Source organism: Bubalus bubalis, chromosome 4 (genome assembly GCF_019923935.1).
Source record: "Bubalus bubalis isolate 160015118507 breed Murrah chromosome 4, NDDB_SH_1, whole genome shotgun sequence".
NCBI lineage: Eukaryota > Metazoa > Chordata > Mammalia > Artiodactyla > Bovidae > Bubalus > Bubalus bubalis.
The window spans coordinates 64,388,164-64,411,383 of NC_059160.1; the positions used below are offsets into that span (position 1 = coordinate 64,388,164).

The window sequence follows — 23,220 nt, forward strand, 5'->3', positions numbered from 1 at the left end:
CCAAAACCAAAGACCTCACTTTTATTTCCAAACATCCATCTCTAACCATTCAATATCACAATAATCCAAGTCTATGCCCCAACCAGTAATGCTGAAGAAGCTGAAGTTGAACAATTCTATAAAGACCTACAAGACCTTTGAGAACTAACACCCAAAAAAGATGTCCTTTTCATTATAGGAGACTGGAATGCAAAAGTAGGAAGTCAAGAAACACCTGGAGTAACAGGCAAATTTGGCCTTGAAATACGAAATGAAGCAGGGCAAAGACTAATAGAGTTTTGCCAAGAAAATGCACTGGTCATAACAAACACCCTCTTCCAACAACACAAGAGAAGACTCTACACATGGACATCACCAGATGGTCAACACCAAAATCAGATTGATTATATTCTTTGCAGCCAAAGATGGAGAAGCTCTATACAATCAGCAAAAACAAGACCAGGAGCTGACTGTGGCTCAGACCATGAACTCCTTATTGCCAAATTCAGACTTAAATTGAAGAAAGTAGGGAAAACCACTAGACCATTCAGGTATGACCTAAATCAAATCCCTTATGATTATACAGTGGAAGTGAGAAATAGATTTAAGGGCCTAGATCTGATAGAGTGCCTGATGAACTATGGAATGAGGTTCGTGACATTGTACAGGAGACAGGGATCAAGACCATCCCCATGGAAAAGAAATGCAAAAAAGCAAAATGGCTGTCTGGGGAGGCCTTAAAAATAGCTGTGAAAAGAAGAAAGCAAAAAGCAAAGGAGAAAAAGAAAGATATAAACATCTGAAGGCAGAGTTCCAAAGAATAGCAAGAAGAGATAAGAAAGCCTTCCTCAGCGATCAATGCAAATAAAGGAAAACAACAGAATTGGAAAGACTAGAGATCTCTTCAAGAAAATCAGAGATACCCAAGGAACATTTCATGCAAAGATGGGCTCGATAAAGGATAGAAATGGTATGGACCTAACAGAAGCAGAAGATATTAAGAAGAGATGGCAAGTATACACAGAAGAACTGTACAAAAAAGATCTTCATGACCCAGATAATCACAATGGTGTGATCACTCACCTAGAGCCAGACATCCTAGAATGTGAAGTCAAGTGGGCCTTAGAAAGCATCACTATTAACAAAGCTAGTGGAGGGGATGGAATTCCAGTTGAGCTATTTCAAATCCTGAAAGATGATGCTGTGAAAGTGCTGCACTCAATATGCCAGCAAATTTGGAAAACACAGCAGTGGCCACAGGACTGGAAAAGGTCAGTTTTCATTCCAATCCTCAAGAAAGGCAATGCCAAAGAACGCTCAAACTACCACACAATTGCACTCATCTCACACGCTAGTAAAATAATGCTCAAAATTCTCCAAGCCAGGCTTCAGCAATATGTGAACCGTGAACTTCCTGATGTTCAAGCTGGTTTTAGAAAAGGCAGAGGAACCAGAGATCAAATTGCCAACATCCGCTGGATCATGGAAAAAGCAAGAGAGTTCCAGAAAAACATATATTTCTGCTTTATTGACTATGCCAAAGCCTTTGACTGTGTGGATCACAATAAACTGTGGAAAATTCTTCAAGATATGGGAATACCAGACCACCTGACCTGCCTCTTGAGAAATTTGTACGCAGGCCAGGAAGCAACAGTTAGAACTGGACATGGAACAACTGACTGGTTCCAAATAGGAAAAGGAGTACGTCAAGGCTGTATACTGTCACCCAGTTTATTTAACTTCTATGCAGAGTACATCATGAGAAACGCTGGACTGGAAGAAACACAAGCTGGAATCAAGATTGCCGGGAGAAATATCAATAACCTCAGATATGCAGATGACAACACCCTTATGGCAGAAAGTGAAGAGGAACTCAAAAGCCTCTTGATGAAAGTGAAAGTGGAGAGTGAAAAGTGGGCTTAAAGCTCAACATTCAGAAAACGAAGATCATGGCATCTGGTCCCATCACTTCATGGGAAATAGATGGGGAAACAGTGTCAGACTTTATTTTTCTGGGCTCCAAAATCACTACAGATGGTGACTGCAGCCATGAAATTAAAAGACGCTTACTCCTTGGAAAGAAAGTTATGACCAACCTAGATAGCATATTCAAAAGCAGAGACAGTACTTTGCCAACAAAGGTCCGTCTAGTCAAGGCTATGGTTTTTTCCTGTGGTCATGTATGGATGTGAGACTTGGACTGTAAAGAAGGCTGAACGCCGAAGAATTGATGCTTTTGAACTGTGGTGAAGACTTTTAAGAGTCCCTTGGACTGCAAGGAGATCCAACCAGTCCATTCTGAAGGAGATCAGCCCTGGGATTTCTTTGGAAGGAATGATGCTAAAGCTGAAACTCCAGTACTTTGGGCACCTCATGTGAAGAGTTGACTCATTGGAAAAGACTCTGATGCTGGGAGGGATTGGGGGCAAGAGGAGAAGGGGACGACAGAGGATGAGATGGCTGGATGGCATCACTGACTCGATGGACGTGAGTCTCAGTGAACTCCGGGAGTTGGTGATGGACAGGGAGGCCTGGCATGCTGCGATTCATGGGGTCACAAAGAGTCGGACACGACTGAGTGACTGATCTGATCTGATCTGATCCCTAACTCATATAAATGATGGTCACCATCCACCATGGCATAGAATCCAGAAAACTAGAAATCATTCAAGAGCTCATCCCTCTCACTTACAACTATACTCACATATATACACATCATACACACTTCCAAGTCTAACAGATTCTACCTTTTAAACATCTCTTGAATCTGTACATCTCTATGCATTTGCAGGACCACTTTAGAGCCTCACAATCTGTTACCTGGATTATTTATTATATATTAGCCCCTAAATTGGACTCCCTGGTTCTAGTCTACTTTTCAATCCAGTTCCCACATTGCTACAAGCAATCTTTTAAAAATACAATCCTTCAATAGTTTTCATACTGTAACACAAAATTCATTGCAGCCTATGAAATAAGGCCTTCAAGATCAGGCCCCTACCTACCTCTCTAGCCTTTTCTCTAAACAATCCCCATAAACATCCCATGTGAAGGCACATCCCTGTCCTTGAAGTTTCACAAAGGCAGTATGATGTTCAGCTCTACACCTCCACCCTTTATGTAGGTAGTTCTTCCCCTAGAACTCTCTTCCTCATAAGTACCTGTCCACCTTGTTAACTCCTTCAGGTTAACTACCTATCACCCCTTCAAGATTCCTAACTCCCTGACAGAAAGTCTTTCCAGATCTTTATTGTGCTTCCCAAGAACTTTGTGCATTCCTCTAGCTCAGAGTTCATCAGGCTGCAGTATCCTGACTTCTCAGTCTATGCTCTTTGAAGGTAAGGACTACATCTTGTTTTTTAATACCTCCAGCACCTAATCCTGTAGCTATTTATATGCTGGTTGAATTAATGAGTCCACTGAGACTAATTCAAATTTTACCTTTTCTGAAAAGTTGATTCTGAACCCGTCATTTAGAATTAAGCATTCTTTCTCCTTGCTCTCATATTACATTTTATTACCACCTTGTAACTGCTGCCTGAGGAGGCCTTACAAATAGCTGTGAAAAGAAGAGAAGCAAAAAGCAAAGGAGAAAAGGAAAGATATACCCATTTGAATGCAGAGTTCCAAAGAAGAGCAAGGAGAGATAATAAAGCCTTCCTCAGTGATCAGTGTAAAGAAATAGAGGAAAATAATGGAATGGGAAAGACCAGAGATCTCGTCAAGAAAAGTAGAGATACCAAGGGAACATTTCATGCAAAGGTGTGCACAATAAAGGACAGAAATAATATGGACCTAACAGAAGCAGAAGATATTAAGAAGAGGTGGCAAGAATACACAGGAGAACTGTACAAAAAAGATCTTCATGACCCAGATAATCACAATGGTGTGATCACTCACCTAGAACCAGATCCTGGAATGTGAAGTCAAGTGGGCTTTAGGAAGCATCACTACAAACAAAGCTAGTGGAGGTGATGGAATTCCAGTTGAGCTATTTCAAATCCTAAAAGATGCTGCTGTGAAAGTGCTGCACTCAATATGCCAGCAAATTTGGAAAACTCAGCAGCGGCCACCAGACTGGAAAAGGTCTGTTTTCATTCCAATCCCAAAGAAAGGCAATGCCAAAGAATGCTCAAACTACCATACAATTACACTCATCTCACACGCTAGCAAAGTAATGCTCAAAATTCTCCAAGCCAGGTTTCAACAACATGTGAACCATGAACTTCAAGCTGGTTTTAGAAAAGGCAGAGGAACCAGAGATTAAATCATCAATATCCGGTGGATCATCGAAAAAGCAAGAGAATTCCAGAAAAACAATTATTTCTGCTTTACTGACTACGTCAAAGTCTTTGACTATGTGGATCACAACAAACTGTGGAAAATTCTTCAAGAGATGGGACTACCAGACCACCTGACATGCTTCTTGAGAAACCTGTATACAGGTCAGGAAGCAACAGTTAGAACTGGACACGGAACAACAGACTGGTTCCAAATAGGGAAAGGAGTACGTCAAGGCTGTATATTGTCACCCTGCTTCTTTAACTTCTATGCAGAGTACATCATGAGAAACGCTGGGCTGGAAGAAGCACAAGCTGGAATCAAGATTGCCGGGAGAAATATCAATAATCTCAGATATGCAGATGACACCACCCTTATGGCAGAAAATGAAGAACTAAAGAGCCTCTTGATGAAAGTGAAAGAGAAGAGTGAAAAAGTTGGCTTAAAGCTCAACATTCAGAAAACTAAGATCATGGCATCCGGTCCCATCATTTCATGGCAAATAGATGGGGAAACAGTGGAAACAGTGGCAGACTTTATTTTCTTGTGCTCCAAAATCACTGCAGATGGTGACTGCAGCCATGAAATTAAGACACTTGATCCTTGGAAGAAAAGTCTGACCAATCTAAACAGCATATTAAAAAGCAGAGACACTACTTTGCCAACAAAGGTCCGTCTAGTCAAAGCTATGGTTTTTCCAGTAGTCATGTATGGATGTGAGAGTTGGACTATAAAGAAAGCTGAGCACCAAAGAATTGATGCTTTTGAACTGTGGTGTTGGAGAAGACTCTTGAGAGTCCCTTGGACTGCAAGGAGATCCAACCAGTCCATCCTAAAGGAGATCAGTCCTGAGTGTTCTTTGGAAGGAACACTGGATGTTGCTCTGTGGCATGTGGATATTAAACACTGGATGTTGAAGCTGAAACTCCAATACTTTGGCCACATGATGCCAACAGCTGACTCATTTGAAAAGACCCTGATGCTGGGAAAGAGTGAGGGCAGGAGGAGAAGGGGACGACTGAGGATGAGATGGTTGGATGGCATCACCAACTCAATGGACATGAGCTTGGGTAAACTCTGAGAGTTGGTGATGGACAGGGAGACCCAGCATGCTGCAGTCCATGGGGTTGCAAAGAGTCAGACACGACTGAGCAACTGAACTGAAATGTAACACTCATGACCTTGTAGTGTATTTACTTTCTTGTAATCTATAAAAATAAAACATGAAATAGGGACAATAGGGAATGATGACAATCCTTGACAATAAGGACGATGTCGCATCTATCTTATTATCATTAGTATATAATCTATCACAGGTACCTATTAAACAGCTGAGTAAATGAATGAGTTGTTCTTTTCATAACTCTTCTCGACGTATTACTTTGGAAGCAGTTCTGTAAACCTCACTTAAAAATCACTCTTTCTATTGTAAAAATAGAGAAGAACCAGAAACTAAGAGAATACCTTCTACGAAAGAACTAACCTGGACAGAAAACATATGGGTGATGTTTATTCTAACAAAGACCAATATTAAACTGAGTTCCTCTGATTTCTAAGCTAATACTGTACCTTAGAAATGTACTAGGCTCATGGTACACCAAAGGAAATGCTGGGTTTGTAACATGAAACAGTAGCAAGTGAATGCCGGTAATTCTTAATTGAAAATCTATAACCAGGCTTCCCTGCTGGCCCGGTGGCTAAGAATCTGCCTTGCAATACAAGGAACATCAGTTCGATCCCTGGTCTGGTAAGATTCCACATGCCATAGAGCAACTAATGCCATGAGCCACAACGACTGAGCCTAAGCTCTAGAGCCCATGAGCCATAACTACTGAACCCACACGCTGCAACTACTGAAGTCCAAGTGACTAGAGCCTGTGCTCCACAATAAGAGAAGCCACTGCAATGAGAAGCCCACATACCACAACTAGAGAAAGCCCATGTGCAGAAATAAAGACCCAGCACAGCCGAAAATAATTTTTTTTTAAAGAAATAGACTTAGAAAAAGAAAATCGATAATCTTTTCAGAGGGCCTCAGGTGGCACTGTGTGTGCACATGTATGTGTATGGCTAAATCTGTGTATTCTACTTTGGGAAATGAACAAAGCACAAGTCTACAACAAAGGACAAGATAGAACAGAAAGAACAGAAGAGACTCATGGCCTAAAACACATTATGGATCTGAATAGATTCTATAGCTGAATCCAGTCAGTCTACTAAATTGAAAAGACAATTGCTATTTCCCAACCTCTAACAAACTAATAGGCAGAAAAACATTTATGAAAGCAATGTTAATTCCAAAGAGAAAAAGGAAGAAAAAGAAAAAAAAAAACAAAGCATGGAAATAAAGCACCATTTTATCTCTGCAAATATTAACTTCAATGCTGTTCTGTTATTTAATAGCACTAGAGAACGTCATTTAGAGACTAGTAATTTGATCATATTTAATATAGATTATCCTTCTATGAAGGCTTCCCTGATAGCTCAACTGGTAAAGAATCTGCCTGCAGTACAGAAGATCCTGGTTCGATTCCTGGGTCAGGAAGATCTCCTGGAGAAGGGATAGACTACCCATTCCAGTATTCTTGGGCTTCCCTTGTGGCTCAGCTGGTAAAGAATCTGCCTGCAATGGAGGAGACACGGGTTCAATCCCTGGGTTGGGAAGATCCCCTGGAGAAGGGAAAGGCTACCCACTCCAGTATTCTGGCCTGGAGAATCCCATGGACTGCATAGTCCATGGGGTCATAGAGTCGGACACGAGTGAGAGACTTTCACTTTCTGATTGTGGCCACCAAAGAGATGTAAATACATCCCAGGTACATGGAAAGTATGCTCATTAGTATCTGTAGATACCTCTTTGTCTCTCTTCTGTATCACCTACTAACTATAGATGAAGTACAATATTGAAGCTAGCCTAAGAATTCATTAAGGGCAGCTTCAATCTCAAGTGTTTACATTTTAAATCAGTAGATGTATCAAGAAGTATTATCATACTTAACCTTAAGATACCTCCAAAAGTCAATTTTCCTGTATCCTAAAAGGCAACAGACCATCAACTCCATTTTACATATAAAGACACTGATTCAGCAGAGTTCATGACAGTAAACACAGAAAAGCCTCGAAGAACTTCAAATAAGGTTAAAAATTCAAGTCTCAAGCACTGGTTCTGATTTTACTCCCTCACAAAGCCTACACAGAAACTAAACAGGTTTGATTCCTTTCAGTCATCCTATCTTAACAGTCAATTACACTTAATTTTTCAGCCATCATATTCATTTAGAAGAATGAATCATTCATTCATTAAGAAGAAAGAAAAAATATTTTTGCATTACCATATAGAGAAAATACTCAAAGGGCAAACCCTCTTTGTCTTCCTGGTTTTTTTACAGTTAAAAATATTGCTAGGATATGTGTTATAGCAAATGCAGCACAATACTAATTATTGGCTCTTAGAGGTGAGTTCAGAGAAGGCAATGGCACCCTACTCCAGTACTCTTGCCTGGAAAATCCCATGGATGGAGGAGCCTGCTAGGCTGCAGTCCATGGGGTTGCTAGGAGTCGGACACGACTGAGCAACTTCAGTTTCACTTTTCACTGTCATGCATTGGAGAAGGAAATGGCAACCCACCCCACTGTTCTTGCCTGGAGAATCCCAGGGACAGTGCAGCCTGGTGGGCTGCCGTCTATGGGGTCGCACAGAGTCAGACACGACTGAAGCGACTTAGTAGTAGTTAGAATTAGGGACATTAACTGTAAAATTCTTTCAACTCTTCAGTATGCTTGAAAATTTTATGATAAATGTTGGGAGAGAAAGCTAATTATAATGTAGAATGACATTCATAAAGAGATGTCTTATTTTACTCACTGGTCATATTGAGCCGGAGAGGGCAATGGCAACCCACTCCAGTACTCTTGCCTGGACGATCCCATGGACAGAGATGTCTGGTGGGCTGCAGTCCATGAGGTTGCACAGAGTTGGACATGACTGAAGCGACTTAGGAGCAGCAGCAGCAATATATGACCAAATTTATCTGTGAAAAAAGCGTGTGTGTGTGTGTCATGAATCTGAAAGAGGATTCATTTGTTAGTAAAAATCCACTAATGATGACTAGGTTTCACAGGACACAGTGATACATTAGACTGCTGCTGCTACTGCTGCTGCTGCTAAGTCGCTTCAGTCGTGTCCGACTCTGTGCGACCCCATAGACGGCAGCCCACCAGGCTCCCCCGTCCCTGGGATTCTCCAGGCAAGAATACTGGAATGGGTTGCCATTTCCTCCTCCAATGCATGAAAGTGAAAAGTGAAAGTGAAGTCACTCAGTCATGTCGGACTCTTAGCGACCCCATGGACTGCAACCCACCAGGATCCTCCGTCCATGAGATTTTCCAGGCAAGAGTACTGGAGTGGGGTGCCATTGCCTTCTCCGATATATTAGACTAGTATGTGTTTATCCTGCCTATAGCCCGCTTTGTCTACATGCAATGAAGGAAACTCTTATCTAACGTGGAGTAGGGGAGTGTTTTAACAACAGTAACTCATCTAATGCTTAAATATTAGGTTGGTACAGTAGCAATTGTGGTTTTGCACCGCTGAACTTTGCCGTTTGATACTGGAATACAGACTTAAATAAATGTGGTTATGTTATGCATTTCTTGCTTTATGTTTTTTTGCTAATGACTTATTACTTGCCATTTATTTTATACTTATTTTAGACTAAGCATATGTTAGACAAAAAGCAAATTCGAGTGATTTCCTTATTCGAATTCAAAATGTTTTGGAAAGTAGCAGAGACAACTTGCAACATCAACAACGTGTTTGGCTCAGGAACTACTACTGAACACACAGTGCAGTGGTGATTCAAGAAGTTTGCAAAGGAGAAGAGAGCTTTGAAGATGAGGAGCACTGTGCCTGCCACTGGAAGTTGACAATGACCAACTGAGAGCAATCATCAAAGCTAATCCTCTTATAACTACACGAGAAGTTGCCAAAGAACTCAATGTCAACCATTCAGCATTTGAAGCAAACTGGACAGGTAAAAAAGCTTGATAAATGAGTGCCTCAAAAGCTGACTGAAAATCAAAAAAGCGTCCTTTTGAAGTGTCATCTTCTCGTATTCTATGCAACAACGATGAACCATTTCTCGATCAAATTGTGACGGGCAACAAAAAGTGGATTATATACAATGATCAGTGACGACCAGCTCAGTGGGAGGACCGAGAAGCTGCAAAGCACTTCCCAAAGCCAAACTTGCACCAAAAAAAGGTCTCGGTCACTGTTTGGGGGTCTGCTGCCAGTCTGATTCACGACTGCTTTCTGAATCCAGCAAAAACCATTACATCTGAAAAACATGCTCTGCAAATCAATGAGATGCACTGAAAAGCGCTAATGCCACCACCGCACCATGCGCTTCCACTGTAAGGGCACGGGTTCAATCCAGCCTCTGGTTGGAGAACAAAAATCCCACATGGCACAGCCAAAAAACCAAAAACTGGCCAAATCACAATCTAGACAACAGACCTCTACAACATGTACCTCAAATTATCTAATTATTTTTCTTCTCTTCTCTTCTCCTTTACACCTAGTAGAGGAATAAGACAAAAATCACATGCTCTAGAGAGCTCTTTTGGCACTGGAGAGATGACGATTCTAGAAAATTTAACTTCAGTGTGAGCAGGAAACTCAGAATGGAATCTAAGAGGGAAATATGGTAAACTAAAGACAAAGAGGAATCCAGATTTGTGAAAACTGGTTCAAAAAAGGCAGACAAAATGAGAAGTCTGGGATGCCCTGAAGGGTTCCAGAACATTACATCTAAGCCAAGGAGGGCATCTGTTGTTTTGGAGTGCAGAGGTGTCCTGTTGAAACAATGGTGTACCCAAGGGTGGCAAGGTGTGAGAACAGGGAAGATAAAAGAACAAGTAATTCATCTGTAGCTGAAGCCTAACCCTGAAAGCACAGGGAAAAGGAGCAAAATATAAGGTAGGTGAGATAAAACAAGCTGGATTTTAATGTGTGTGTATATGGACTTCCCTGGTAATCCAGTGGCTAAGACTCCACGATCCCAATTGTGTGTGTGTGTGTGTGTGTGTGTGTGTGTGTGTATGTGAGGGTACCTAACTGCATGATTACTTAATATCAAAGAGTAAGAATGACTAAAGTATGATATCCAGGTTTCCAGCTACACAACTAGGTAGTATAATTCAAAGAAAAAAGAATTCATGTATGCTTTGGTCATACTGAGTCTGAGATGCTGTGTGGCAGTCATATGGAGATGTTCAAGAGATCACTGAATAAATAAGCCTAGTGCTCAGGTAAATGGAGAAGGAAATGGCAACCTATTCCAGTGTTCTTGCCTGGAGAATCCTGTGGACGGAGGAGCCTGGTGGTCTGCTGTCCATGGGGTCGCATAGAATCAGACATGACTGAAGTGACTTTGCATGCATTCGTGTATTGGAGAAAGAAATGGCAACCCACTCCAGTGTTCTTGCCTGGAGAATCCCAGGGACGGGGGAGCCTGGTGGGCTGCCGTCTATGGGGTCGCACAGAGTCGGACATGACTGAAGCAACTTAGCAGCAGCAGCTCAGGTAAAAGATCAAAACTGGACACAGAGAATTACAAATTGCCAGCTTATAAAAGATGCCAAGTGAAGCTACCAGGGTAGATATGTGACAAACTATGTAGAACGATATTCTTCTAAATGTTATCCAAGACAACTGACCAGAGACATCACAAATACCTGGAATGTTTGTTAATACACAAATTCCTGGGCTCCATCCCAAGCCTATTAAGTCAAAATCCCTGGGCATAAGCCCAGGAACCCATGTTTCACCCATTCACTAATTCATTCATTCCATAAACGTGTGCTGAAAGACCATTCTAGGCACGAAGAATACAGCAACTATAAAATAAACAAGACCCCTGTACTTATAGGTTTGAGGTTTTGGCTATGGCCAGACTATAGACAAGAAAACAAACAAGATAACTAAGATAGTGGTAAGTGCTATGGAGCAAATAAAACAGAACTGTAATGAAAGAATAGTAAGAACAGGGAAATGAGGCACAAGGTAAGTCACAGCAGTTGGCAGTGGTGAGATCATGAAGGCTTCTGTAAGTCACATTCTTAAATTCTTCAAGAGATGCTATGCCATTAAGGTTTAAGAATCAGAGGTAAAGAGAGAGAATACAATAGTAACCTTAAGGAAAATACATATTTAAGGGATGAGCAGGGGACAAAGGGCCAGGAATGCAAGTGGAAAAGAAAGTAGTATCACTGAAACATTTTAAGAAAGAGAAGGGTCAAAAGTGACAAATGCTCCAGGATGAAAAGAAATCCATTAAACTAACAAGGTCCACCATATTCTTCCCACTGATGTTGATGGCTGCTGGGAGCAGCTCCACCAATAGTTGAGAAACACTAAGTAACCGTTCGCCTTCTACACAGTCACAGCACACTGCTTCCTGCTAGTTAGCAGCTGGTTACTGTCCTAGATCTTTTCCCTTTTCCCACAGAATCACAAAGGAGACAACATAATTTGTGAGCATAGGAAGAAAACTATATTTCAAATATATCACTTATTAAGTATGAGCTGTCACTGCCTTGATTACTTCCCTCCTCGTTCTGTTAGAAAGCTTACAGAAGTCTGAGCCACTCTTCTCCAAAACATAAAGAACGCCCAAAGTGTTGCCCACGTGTCAAAACCATGCAAAGTCTTAAAAACTGATAGAAGTCCTTGCAACTGGCACATGCAACAAAAACACTGCCCTCACAAAAATATGAACTGCATCCTTGGAAAATCTATCTTTTAATATGAATGTTGCCCACTTTAAGGTGTGATGAGCTTTTAGGAAAAAGAAAATGCTTTGCAGATATGAAACATGGTTTTGATCATTATTAATAAAAACTGCAGCACAACTGTTGTTATCAACATGAAACACACAAAAAACATCACATAAGGTAGATAATGAATCAAGTGGCAAAGGAAACTACTTAATAATTAAGTTAAAAGTTTACCTCTATGCTGTACACTAGACGAGAATTATATAGAAAACTAGCAGTGGGAGCAAAATTACCTCCAAAATGGCCATCATCAAAAAAATCTAAAAATAATAAACACACACACACACAAATAAAATTAAAAAAAAGAAAGAAAGAAAGAAAAAAATCTACAAACAATAAATGCTGAAGATGGTGTGGAGAAAAGAAAACCTTCCTAAACTGTTGGTGGAAATGTAAATTGGTGCAGCCACAATGGAGAACAGTATGGAGGTTCCTCAAAAAGCTAAAAAGAGGGACTTTCCTGATGGTCCAGGTTAAGAATCTGCCTGCCAATGCAGGGGACACAGGTTTGATCCCTGGTCCAAAAAGGCCCTACGTGCCTCGGCAGAGTAGCGCGCCATAGCTACTGAGCCTTGGCGGTGCAGATACTGAAGCCCACATGCCTAGAGCCTGTGCCCCACAACAAGAGAAGCCGCTGCAATGAGAAGACCATGCATCGCAACTAGAGAGCAGTTCCCATTCTCCCCAACTAGAGAAAGTCCGCACACAGCAACAAAGACCTAGCACAACAATAAATAAATATTAAAAAAAAAACCCTAAAGACAGAAATAATACATGAACCAGCAATCCCACTACTATGCATATACCCTGAGAAAACCATAATAGCCATAATTCAAAAAGACACATGTACCCCAATGTTCATTGCGGCACTATTTATAATAGCCAGAGCACAGAAGCAACCTAAATATCCATTGACAGATGAATGGACAAAGATGTGGTACATATATACAATGAACTATTAGCCATAAAAAATAGTGAAACTAGGTCATTTGCAGTGATGTGGGTGGACCAAGAGTCTGTCATACGGAGTGAAGTAAGTTAGAAAAACAAGTATCGTATATTAATTCATATGTATGGAATCTAGAAAGATGAGCTTGTTTGCAAGGTAGGATTAAAGACACAGATGTAGAGAACAGACTATGGACACATGCAGAAGGAGCTGAAGGTTAAGACAAACTGCAGTGCAGGACTGACATATATACATTGTACATAATGTATATAATGTACGTATGTATATGTAATAATCTACATAATGTATAATGTATACACACACATTAATGTGTATAAAATAGCTAGTGGGAAGTTGCAGTATAACAAGCGAGCTCAGCTTGGTCCTCTGTGATGACCTACAGGGGTGCAAGGAAGGAGGGGGATGGGAGAGAAAGAGGTTCAAGAGGGAGGGGATATATGTATACAAATAGCTAATTCACTTTGTTGTACAGCAGAAACTGACATAACATTGTAAAGCAATTATATTCCCCACACACACAGAAAAAGATACATACATCCCAACATTCACTGCAGCACTACTTATAATAGCCAGGACATGGAAGCAGCCTAAATGTCCATTAACAGAGGAATGGATAAAGAAGATGTGAAATATATATACAGTGGAATATTATTCAGTCATGAAAAGGAACGAAACAGTGCATTTGCAGCAACATAGATAGACTTAAGAGATCATCATGCTGAGTGGAGTTAAGTCAAACAGAAAAACAAATACCGTATATTAATGCTTTTATGTGGAATCTAGAAAAATGGTACAGATGAACTCATTTGCAAAGCAGAAATACAGATGTAGAGAAAAAACTTATGGATATCAAAGGGGAAGGGGGTGGATGGGATGAATTGGGAGATTGGGATTGACATATATATATACTACTACATATAAAACAGAAAACTAATCAGAACCTACTGTATAGCACAGGGAACTATATTCAGAGCTCTGTGGTGACCTAAATAGGAAGGAAATCTAAAAAGGGTGGGATATACGTATAAATATGTGTGTGTGTGTGTGTGTGCGTGTGTGTGTGTAACTGATTAACTTCGCTATACAGGAGAAACACAACATTGCAAAACAAATATACTCCAATAAAAATTAAGTTAAAAATATTACCTCCAGGGCTTCCCTGGTGGCTCAGTGTTAGAATCCACCTGCCAAGGGGAGACATGGTTTGATCCCTGGTACAGGAAGATCCCACATGCTGCAGAGCAACTAAGCCCAGGAATCACAACTACTGAAGTCCGCACGCCCTAGAGACTGAGAAGTCATTGAAATGAGAAGCTTGCGCACCACAACAAAGAGTAGACCCCACTGGCTGTAACTAGAGAAAAGCCCACACAGCAACGAAGACCCAGCACAGCCAAAAACAGATAAATAAATATTATCAAAAAACATTACCTCCAAAAGATCAAGTGAGAACTTGACTGGTCTGCAAGTCAGTTTTTTCCTTCTTTTCCCACTGCCTCACAGATGCACAATCAAAAATACCAATTAGAAATAAACTAAGTTATTTTATTAAAGTTTTTGCACAGCAAAGGAAATCATAAACAAAATGGCAACCCTCAGAATGGAAGAAAGTATTTGCAAATGCAGCAACAGACAAGGGATTAAGCTCCAAATATATATAAGCAGCTCATGAAGCCCAATTAAAAAAAAAAATCAATCAAAAAATGGGTGGAAGATCTAAATAGATATTTCTCCAAATAAGACATACAGAGGGCCAGTAAGCATATGAAAATATCCTCAATATCCTCAACATTTGCCTTACTACAGAAAGGCAATCAAAACTACAATGATGTATCACCTCACACTGGTCAAAAGGCCATCATCAAAAAACCTACAAATAATAAACACTAGAGAGGGTATGGAGAAAAGAAAACCCTCCCACACTGTTGGCAGGAATGCAAAATGGTACAGCCACTATGGCGAACAGTATTGTTTGTTGTTTAGTCACTAAGTCATGCCCAACTCTGCAACTCCATGGGCTGTAGCGTGCCAGGTTCCTCTGTCCATGGGTTTAGTCCGTTGCCATTTCCTTCTCCAGAGCATCTTCCCCACCCAGGGATCAAACCTGCATCTCCTGCACTGGCGGGCCAATTCTTTACCACTGAGTCCTGGAGGCGGATTCTTCTCCAGGGAAGCCCCAGGGAACAGTATGGAGGTTCCTTAGAAAAGTAAAAACAGAACTACCACATGACCCAGCAGTCCCACTCCTAGGTATAAACCTGGAGAACACCATAATTCAAAAAGATACCTGCATCCCAATGTTCAGTGCAGCACTATTTACAACAGCCAGGACATGGAAGCAACCTAAATGTCCATAAACAGAGGAATAAAGAAGACATGATACATATACATATACATATACATATACATATATGAGTGAGTGAGTGAAGTCACTCGGTCGTGTCCGACTCTGCCACCCCATGGACTGCAGCCTAACCAGGTTCCTCCATCCATGGGATTTTCCAGGCAAGAATACTAGAGTGGGTTGCCATTTGCTTCTCCAGGAGATCTTCCGGACCCAGGGATTGAACCCAGGTCTCCTGCATTGTAGGCAGACGCTTTACCGTCTGAGCCACCAGGGAAGATCCATTATGTAGTGGAATATTATTCAGCCTTAAAAAGGAACGAAATAGTAGCATTTGCAGCAACAAGGACGGACCTGGAGATCATCATACTGAATGAACTAAGTCAGATAGAGAAAGACAAATATTATATGATATTGCTTATATGTAGAATTTTTTTAAACGATACAAATGAACTTATTTACAAAACAAAGTCATGAACATAGAAAACAAACTTATATTACCAAAGGGGTAGGGGGTGAGGAGTAATTGGGAAACTGGGATTGACATATTCACATTACTACATATAAAACAAATAACTAATAAGAATCTGGGCCTCCCAGGTGGCTCATTAGTAAAAGAATCCACCTGCTAATGCAGGAGACACAGGTTAGATCCCAGGGTGGTAAAGATGCCCTGGAGAAGGAAATATCAACCTACTCCAGTATTCTTGCCTGGGAAATTCCAAGGACAAAAGAGCCTGGCAGGCTACAGTCCATGGGTCACCAAAGAGTTGGACATGACTTAGCAACTACACAACAACACAACAGTAGCACAAGGAATCAATATTCTGAAATTTGGGTTTCAGAGTATTTCAGGGGTGGGATGAACTGGGAGATTGGGATCGGCATATATACACTATTGATACTATGTAAAAAATAGACAACTAATGAGAAACTACTATATAGCACAGGGAACTCTACTCAATGCTCTGTGGTGACCTAAATGGGAAGGAAATCCAAACAAGAGGGGCTATATGTGTATGTATAGCTGATTCAGGCTTCCCAGGTGGCACTAGTGGTAAATAGTGGTAACTAGCAGCAGCAGCAGCAGCAGCAGCAGGAGATGCAAGAAACACAGTTTCGATCCCTGGGTTGGGAAGAACCCCTGGAGGAGGACATGGCAATCCACTCCATAATTCTTACCTGGAGAATCCCATGGACAGAGAAACCTGACAGGCTGTAACAGTCCATAGAGTCGCAAAAAGTCTGACACGACTGAAGTGACTTGGCACACATGCATACATAGCTGATTCACTTTGCTATACAGCCAAAACTAACACAACATTGTAAAGCAACTATCCTCTAATAAAAATTAATTAAAGGCATCCCTGGTGGCTCAGTGATAAAAAATCTACCTATCAATGCAGGAGACATGGGTTCGATCCCTGATCAGGGATGATCCCACATGCCTGCCACAGAGGAACTAAGCCCATGTGCCACAATTATTGAGCCTATCCTCCAGAGCACAGACTCAAAAACAAAATCTATTGAGCCATGTGCCACAACTACTGAAGCCCACCCACCCTAGAGACCCTGCTCCGCAACGAGAAGCCACCGCAATGAGAAGTGTGAGTACCACAACTAGAGAGTAGCCCCCATTTGCTGCAACCAGAGAAAAGCCTGCACAGCAATGAAGATCCAGCACAGCCAAAAATAAATAAGTAATTTTTAATTAATTAATAACTCTGTAATGAGCTATATGGGGAAAATTCTAAAAAAGTGGATATATGTATAACTGGTTCACTCTGCTGTATAGCAGAAACACAACAATGTAAATCAACTATACTCCAATAAAAATTAATTAAAAAAAGAAAAAAGAAATTGAACTGTTTCTTTTTTAACTTATAGAGCTTTATTTTTTTATTTTTTTGGCCACGCCATGAGGCTTGCGGGATCTTAGTTCCTCCACTAGGGACTGAATGCAGGCCCTCAGCAGCGAAAGCAAGGAGTCCTAACCGCTGGACTGATTATTTTAAACCCTGCTGATTACCTCATTTATCTTTACACTTCTAGCTAGCTCTACAGGATAAGGACTCAAGCTGAGATATTTTGGGACCTCAAAGTAATTGTATGGGTATAAAACTACAGTTTTTACTTGCGTGCAAAAGAGTCTTAGTCTTCAATGAAAAACAAACACAAGCTGCAGAACACCACTAACACCTTTAGTGCATTGGTCTAGGTCAGGGAAGAGACTGTACAAGAACACTTAACAACTGGCTTCATTTTGTTCCCCCAAGAAAATACCCAGAAAGGTCTAAAAATTATCTCCTAGCAGTTAAAGAGACTGAAAAGATTTTTTTTTTCCCCTTGTGGTATACAAATTAAGGAGGGATAGAATAAAATGTTTTTTTTAAATTACCAGAAGTGTTTTGACTACTGGAGACATGACTGCCTGAGCTTTGGGGTGTTTTTGTTGGTTTTCTTTTTTACCTTTTCTCCTTATCCTCTCTCATCTCCAGCCTGGGGTTCCCAATTTAATTAGTTCTTTTTTAAAACATTCCAGGAAACTTACTGTCAAAACTAGAAAGCTGACAGGACTTCTGTGATGATCCAGTGGTTAAGAATCTGCCTAGCAATGCAGGGGATATAAGTTTTGATCTCTGATCAGGGGCACAAAGATCCCAGATGCTGGAGCAACTAAGCCTGCTCACCGCAACTGGAGTCTGGGCGCCACACTGAAAAATCCCGCATGATGCATCTAAGACCCGATGAGGCCAAATTAACGAATTAATTAATTTAAACAAACAAAAACTAGAAAGCAGAAACGGTTTTCCCAATATAGAATCAAACAACTGGATTGAACAACTCACAAGAGATCTTGCAGAAAAGCAAAAAGTGCCTGGATTTACAAAACATCCCAGAACCTTTCCTTTCATACAGCCCAAGTAAAAATAATGGAAGCACTGCAGATTAATGTAATTAGGGCTTTCAACACCCATTTTTTTAAGAGTTGGAGAAAACAGACACATGCTAAGGAAATCTAAGGGAACTCAAAAAGGAATTAAAACAGATCTAGGTTAAGAAATCTTTCCTATCTAGATCTGTTTTCAGAAATAAACTCAAATTTAAGAACGAACAGACAGAATAACTTTATCAGAGAGATGGAACAACTGCTACTTTACCAAACTGGCAACCACAGTTAAGAACAAAAGGTAACCAGAAAAGACAATGAAGTGGAATGTTTTCTACAGAGGGTGAGAGGATACAGCAGGAGGAAAATACTAAAGCCACTGTGTATGAAGACGGTCTCTAAAATTAGACCCACCAACTGTATTCATGCACACATATTCAAGCCATGAGTCCAGTTATTTTTCCTACTTGTAAGTTGGCAGCACCTTTCACAGAGGGACATTTAGAGTCCTTTATCCCATCTCACTAGTAGACACAGGGGAAAAAATAAAAACAACACCCGTCTGCACACACACAGAATTTCACAAAATTCTCTCCTCTGTACTTCCTGGAGCCATGTAATGAAAACGCAGCACTTTTATCCCTTCCTCAAAACTTGCTTTCTCCTAAAAGCTTTCCTCGAGTTCATGAAGAGACCTGGCACAGGAACAAGCAATGCCTCATTCAGAAACCGTTACCTATACTGAAACATCAGTACTCAGTACAGTATTTATCTCTTAAGAGGTGAGAATGTAAGATGTTTGAGTATCTCTAGATACTGAGACAGACTTCCTAGAAACTTTGTGAAAGGACTTTAAAAGGAGCAAATGTGGTAGAAGCCCTTATCAATGTGCCAAAATTTTACCAGAAAGTATTCACAAAACGAGAATATACCTCTCTACGTTAATAACAACAGTATCAGACCCAATCCAATATACACATGATCCCCAATTCTCCCATACTCCCACCCCCAACTCAAACCATTCTCTCATAGGATTGGAAGCTTTCAATGTCCTGATAAAAATTTAAACAAAAATAGCTTTGCAACCAGCATTCTTACAAAGTGTTAAAAGCACTATCTCACCCCTTTCACCTTCCTAAGCTGAAAAACAGTAGCCAGGGCTGCCCCAGAGAGAAATCTCATCCAGGCCACTTTAGCCAGAGGTCAATGAAGATAACAAATACACCAATCAAGAAATAAGAAAGGAAAAAATAAACGACAGAAAATCCACAGAACTCAGGGGGCCTGCTCCTTTATCCTCAGACTTAATTTAGTTGCTAAAAATGACCCCAAAAATGGGTTTGTGGAAAGGATCACACGCTCCCCACAATCAAAACACGCCACCATTGTTAGAGAAGGGTTTTCTTACAAGTTTTCAAGCTCAACTGTCTCCACATTAATAGGAGGGGGAAAAAAAACCTAACCCATACAGCCCAGACTATAAATATTAACATCTTCAGTCTACTGAAAAATTCAAAGTGGAACCAGCCTACTTAGTTCTGAGGCCAAAGAGGTAAGGATGGTGATATTTGTCTCTTCGAGGATGTGAACCAACCTCCAGGAAGAGCCTGAAACAGTAAAAATTCTGACCACATGAGATCTGAGATAATCTTCCTCTAAGACACCACGCTCCATTCTCTCTGCTTTCAAAGTGCTTTCACTCAAAGACCTGAAAACACAAGACTTCTGTCAAAACAGAAACGCGGCAAGAACTGACAGAAAAAAAAATCTCAAGTTCTTCCAATAAATAGCTTATAAAAGCCTAGTGGAAATTCATGTCTCTCATTTATGACAATGAGAGAGTTTAAGAATAAAACTTCATTACGTAGTTAGTCAATAAATTTGTTGAGCACCTGCTGCATGTCAAGGGCTATGCTAAGAGCCGAGGATACAGCAACTGATAAAGATTATCTAAACCTCATGAAGCTTATTTTCTAAAGGGTGAGACTAAACATATATAGTACGTTATCTGCTGATGAGTAAGGAGGAAATTAAAGCAAAGTGGGATAGAAAGTTATGTAACTGTATGTGGAGGAAGGGCTTTGCAATTTCAATAGTCTAGGAAATGTCACTGTTAGTGACTTTTGAGTAAAGACCTAAAGGAGGTGAGGATACAGGGTTATGCAGCTTTATAGAAAAAGGTGATCCAGGAAGGCTCACCTGCACAGCTGCTGAGGCAGATGTGCCTAAAGTGCTCAAGCAACAGTGAGGAGACCAGTGTGTTTGCTGCTGGGCAGAAGAAGGGGGCAGCAGGTAAGGCTGCTACAGATCTTGGACTTAAAAGATGACTGTAAGGTCTCTGGGTTTTATTCTGATATAGGAAGGAAGCCATCTCTTCAGCCTCCTTTCGATTAAAAAAAATCAGGCATCCTATTCTTACATGCGCAAATTTTTAAAATTTTGTTTTAAAACTGAAGATCTACAGTGTAAATCATATAGTGGACACTAAACTGGAATTTAAACACTTAAAAATAACACTAAAATATTATTAACTGTTAGTGAAAATTAGTAATACAACTTTTGCTGAGCGTTCATCAGACCCTCAAGAAAGGTTCTCCGTTCTCTCAGCCCTGTGGAGAAATGCGAAGAGAAGGAAAAATACAACTAAAAGTGAACTGAATTGACTACCACTTTCTACCACTATTTAAGCCATTTTAGTCTTAATGCCCCAGACTCCCTCAGGGCGGGGAGATAAGAGGAATAAAACGAGGCAGGGGACAGGGGGGAAGCATTAAGAAGAAAGAGGAGCACAAGCAACTGATTCAAATGTCAATCTGACTACCCAAAAATACAATTTAAAAAAACAGGCTAGGTATTTGTGCAAGTTCTTAGGTGGAACCTGTCACCTCCCTCCACCAGTCACCATGCTGCCTACCAACAACACAGGGCTCAAGCTTCTCAATGTTAATTAAGTCTATTTGGAAAAAACACATAAAAGGATATCCATCCAACTGAGAGCTGAATTTAAATTTTTCCACACCGGTCTCTGGTGTAATGAACCTCTGGGACTGTTATTCGGTCATTTTTCATCATTATCTAAGAACAATTCATTTTGAATGAATAAATACTCTGTGGAGCTACTAGGCTAATTGTCACAAATATTGCAATTTGGGGCTCCAGAGGTAATCAAAACCAAGAAGAGTTTTCAAAGCCTCAAGAGTTAGCTGCAAACGAAGCGTAGGCCCAACTTTTAAGCTCCAGAAACATCTCCTTGTATGTTCCAACTCAAATCTCTGTCCGTCTAATACACTCGGGCACCACCAAGATCTGAAACACTCCAACACCTTTCCCTCCCATTTTTCCAAGGCTCGAAGAAAAACGGAGATCCAAGAAACACATGAGACTAGTCACCCTGGAGCACAAGGGCACAAGTTTTTAGGTCCCACCGCACAGGCCACAGGTGGCCCCAGTCCCCCCACCCCCCGCCCCGCGCCCCTCGCTTCTCGCCTGCGCTCCCGGTACACACCCGGGGCGTCTCTGGCCTCCGAGCCGTCCTTCACCGGAGGCTCGGGTCGACCCACCGCCCGCGGGTCCGGGCAGCGCCAGCGCGGGGAACCCAGACCAGGGGGCCTCGGCCCACCCACTCACCCACCCACCCGCGCGGCCGCCACGCCCCCTCCCCACGGGCCGCCCGCGTCGCCCGCCCCCTCGGCCCGGAGGTGGCCTCACCTCACGCGGGCCGTAGCGGGGAGGGCGCCAGCGTCTCCGCCCGCCGCCCGGGCCCACGGCCGCTCGGCTGCGGCTCGGCCCCGACGGCCGGCGGCGGCGGCGCGCTTCTGGGGGCGGGCTCTTCTCAGCGGGGGTTTCCCCAGGGCCCAGGGCGGGGGAGCAGGGGGGACTGGGGCGGGGGAGGGGAAAGGGGCTTGGGAAGGAAGGGGGAGAGGGGGAGAAAAGGGGGAAACCAAACCCGGAAAGGGAGAAAAGGGGGGAGGGGGAAAATCAGAAGGGGAAGAAAGGCCCAGAGTCCGCCCCCCGCTGCGGCCTGCGCCCTACGTCACCACGTCCGGCGTAGTCGTCACCGCGTCCTGCGCCCGGCGCTTCTGTGCTTCCTGTGTGCCAGTCTCCACGCCTGCAGACCCCCCCCCGCGTGTTCTCCCACCTACCCCGTGCGCTCACTACGCTCTCAACTCTGTAGCTTCCGCTGCGTTACCTCTGTCTTCAGCCGCCAATCCAGATCCACTGCGCCCCTTAGTTCACGTGAAACAGATCAAGCCGGTCAGAGTCACCCTTGCTTTAAACATGATACTAATAACTGAAATTTAAGTTTACAGAGTACTTTCAAAATAGCCTTTCACCTAGGATTGTAACTCCTGCTCCCAAAACAGCATATATGAAGTAGATACTTGTAGTATAAATGAATAAAGATCATGTAGTAGGTAAATGCCCAGTTTTTCTTTGATGTAAAAGTTTAACTCGACATAAAGTAGGTTTCAAATGGGTATATCTTTCCTTTGCTCCTTTGCCTTTCACTTCTCTGCCTTCACTTCTCACCAGGGCTTCCCTGGTGGCTCAGATGGTAAAGCATATGCCCGCAATGCGGGAGATTCGATTCCTGAGTTGGGAAGATCCCCTGGAGAAGGAAATGGCAGTCCACTCCAGCACTCTTGTCTGGAAAATCCCATGGACGGAAGAGCCTGATAGGCCACAATGCATGAGGTCGCGAAGAGTCGGACACGACTGAGGGACTTCACTTCACATCTCTTCTTTTCATAGCTGTTTGTAAGGCCTCAGACAACCATTCCAAAGAATAGCAAGGAGAGATAAGAAAGCCTTCCTCAGAAATCAGTGCAAAGAAATAGAGGAAAACAATGGAATGGGAAAGTCTAGAGATTTCTTCAAGAAAATTAGAGATACCAAGGGAACATTTTATGCAAAGAT

General features: G+C 41.9%; 1 protein-coding gene across 23 annotated transcripts in view; it reads right to left on the reverse strand.

Annotated features, from left to right (window-relative positions):
- The window catches only part of R3HDM2 (R3H domain containing 2), a 162,947-nt gene extending 140,769 nt beyond the window's left edge, over positions 1-22,178 (reverse strand). For 11 of the 23 annotated variants that reach the window (XM_044941526.2, XM_044941524.2, XM_044941525.2 and 8 more), the window contains exon 1: positions 22,012-22,175. The gene's annotated coding sequence lies outside the window, so the exon portion shown is untranslated. Of the gene's footprint in view, positions 1-22,011 lie in introns of all 23 variants that reach the window. The other 12 variants (XM_025283807.3, XM_025283804.3, XM_025283803.3 and 9 more) reach the window with 6 other exon arrangements.
- Between the last annotated feature and the right edge of the window lie 1,042 nt (positions 22,179-23,220).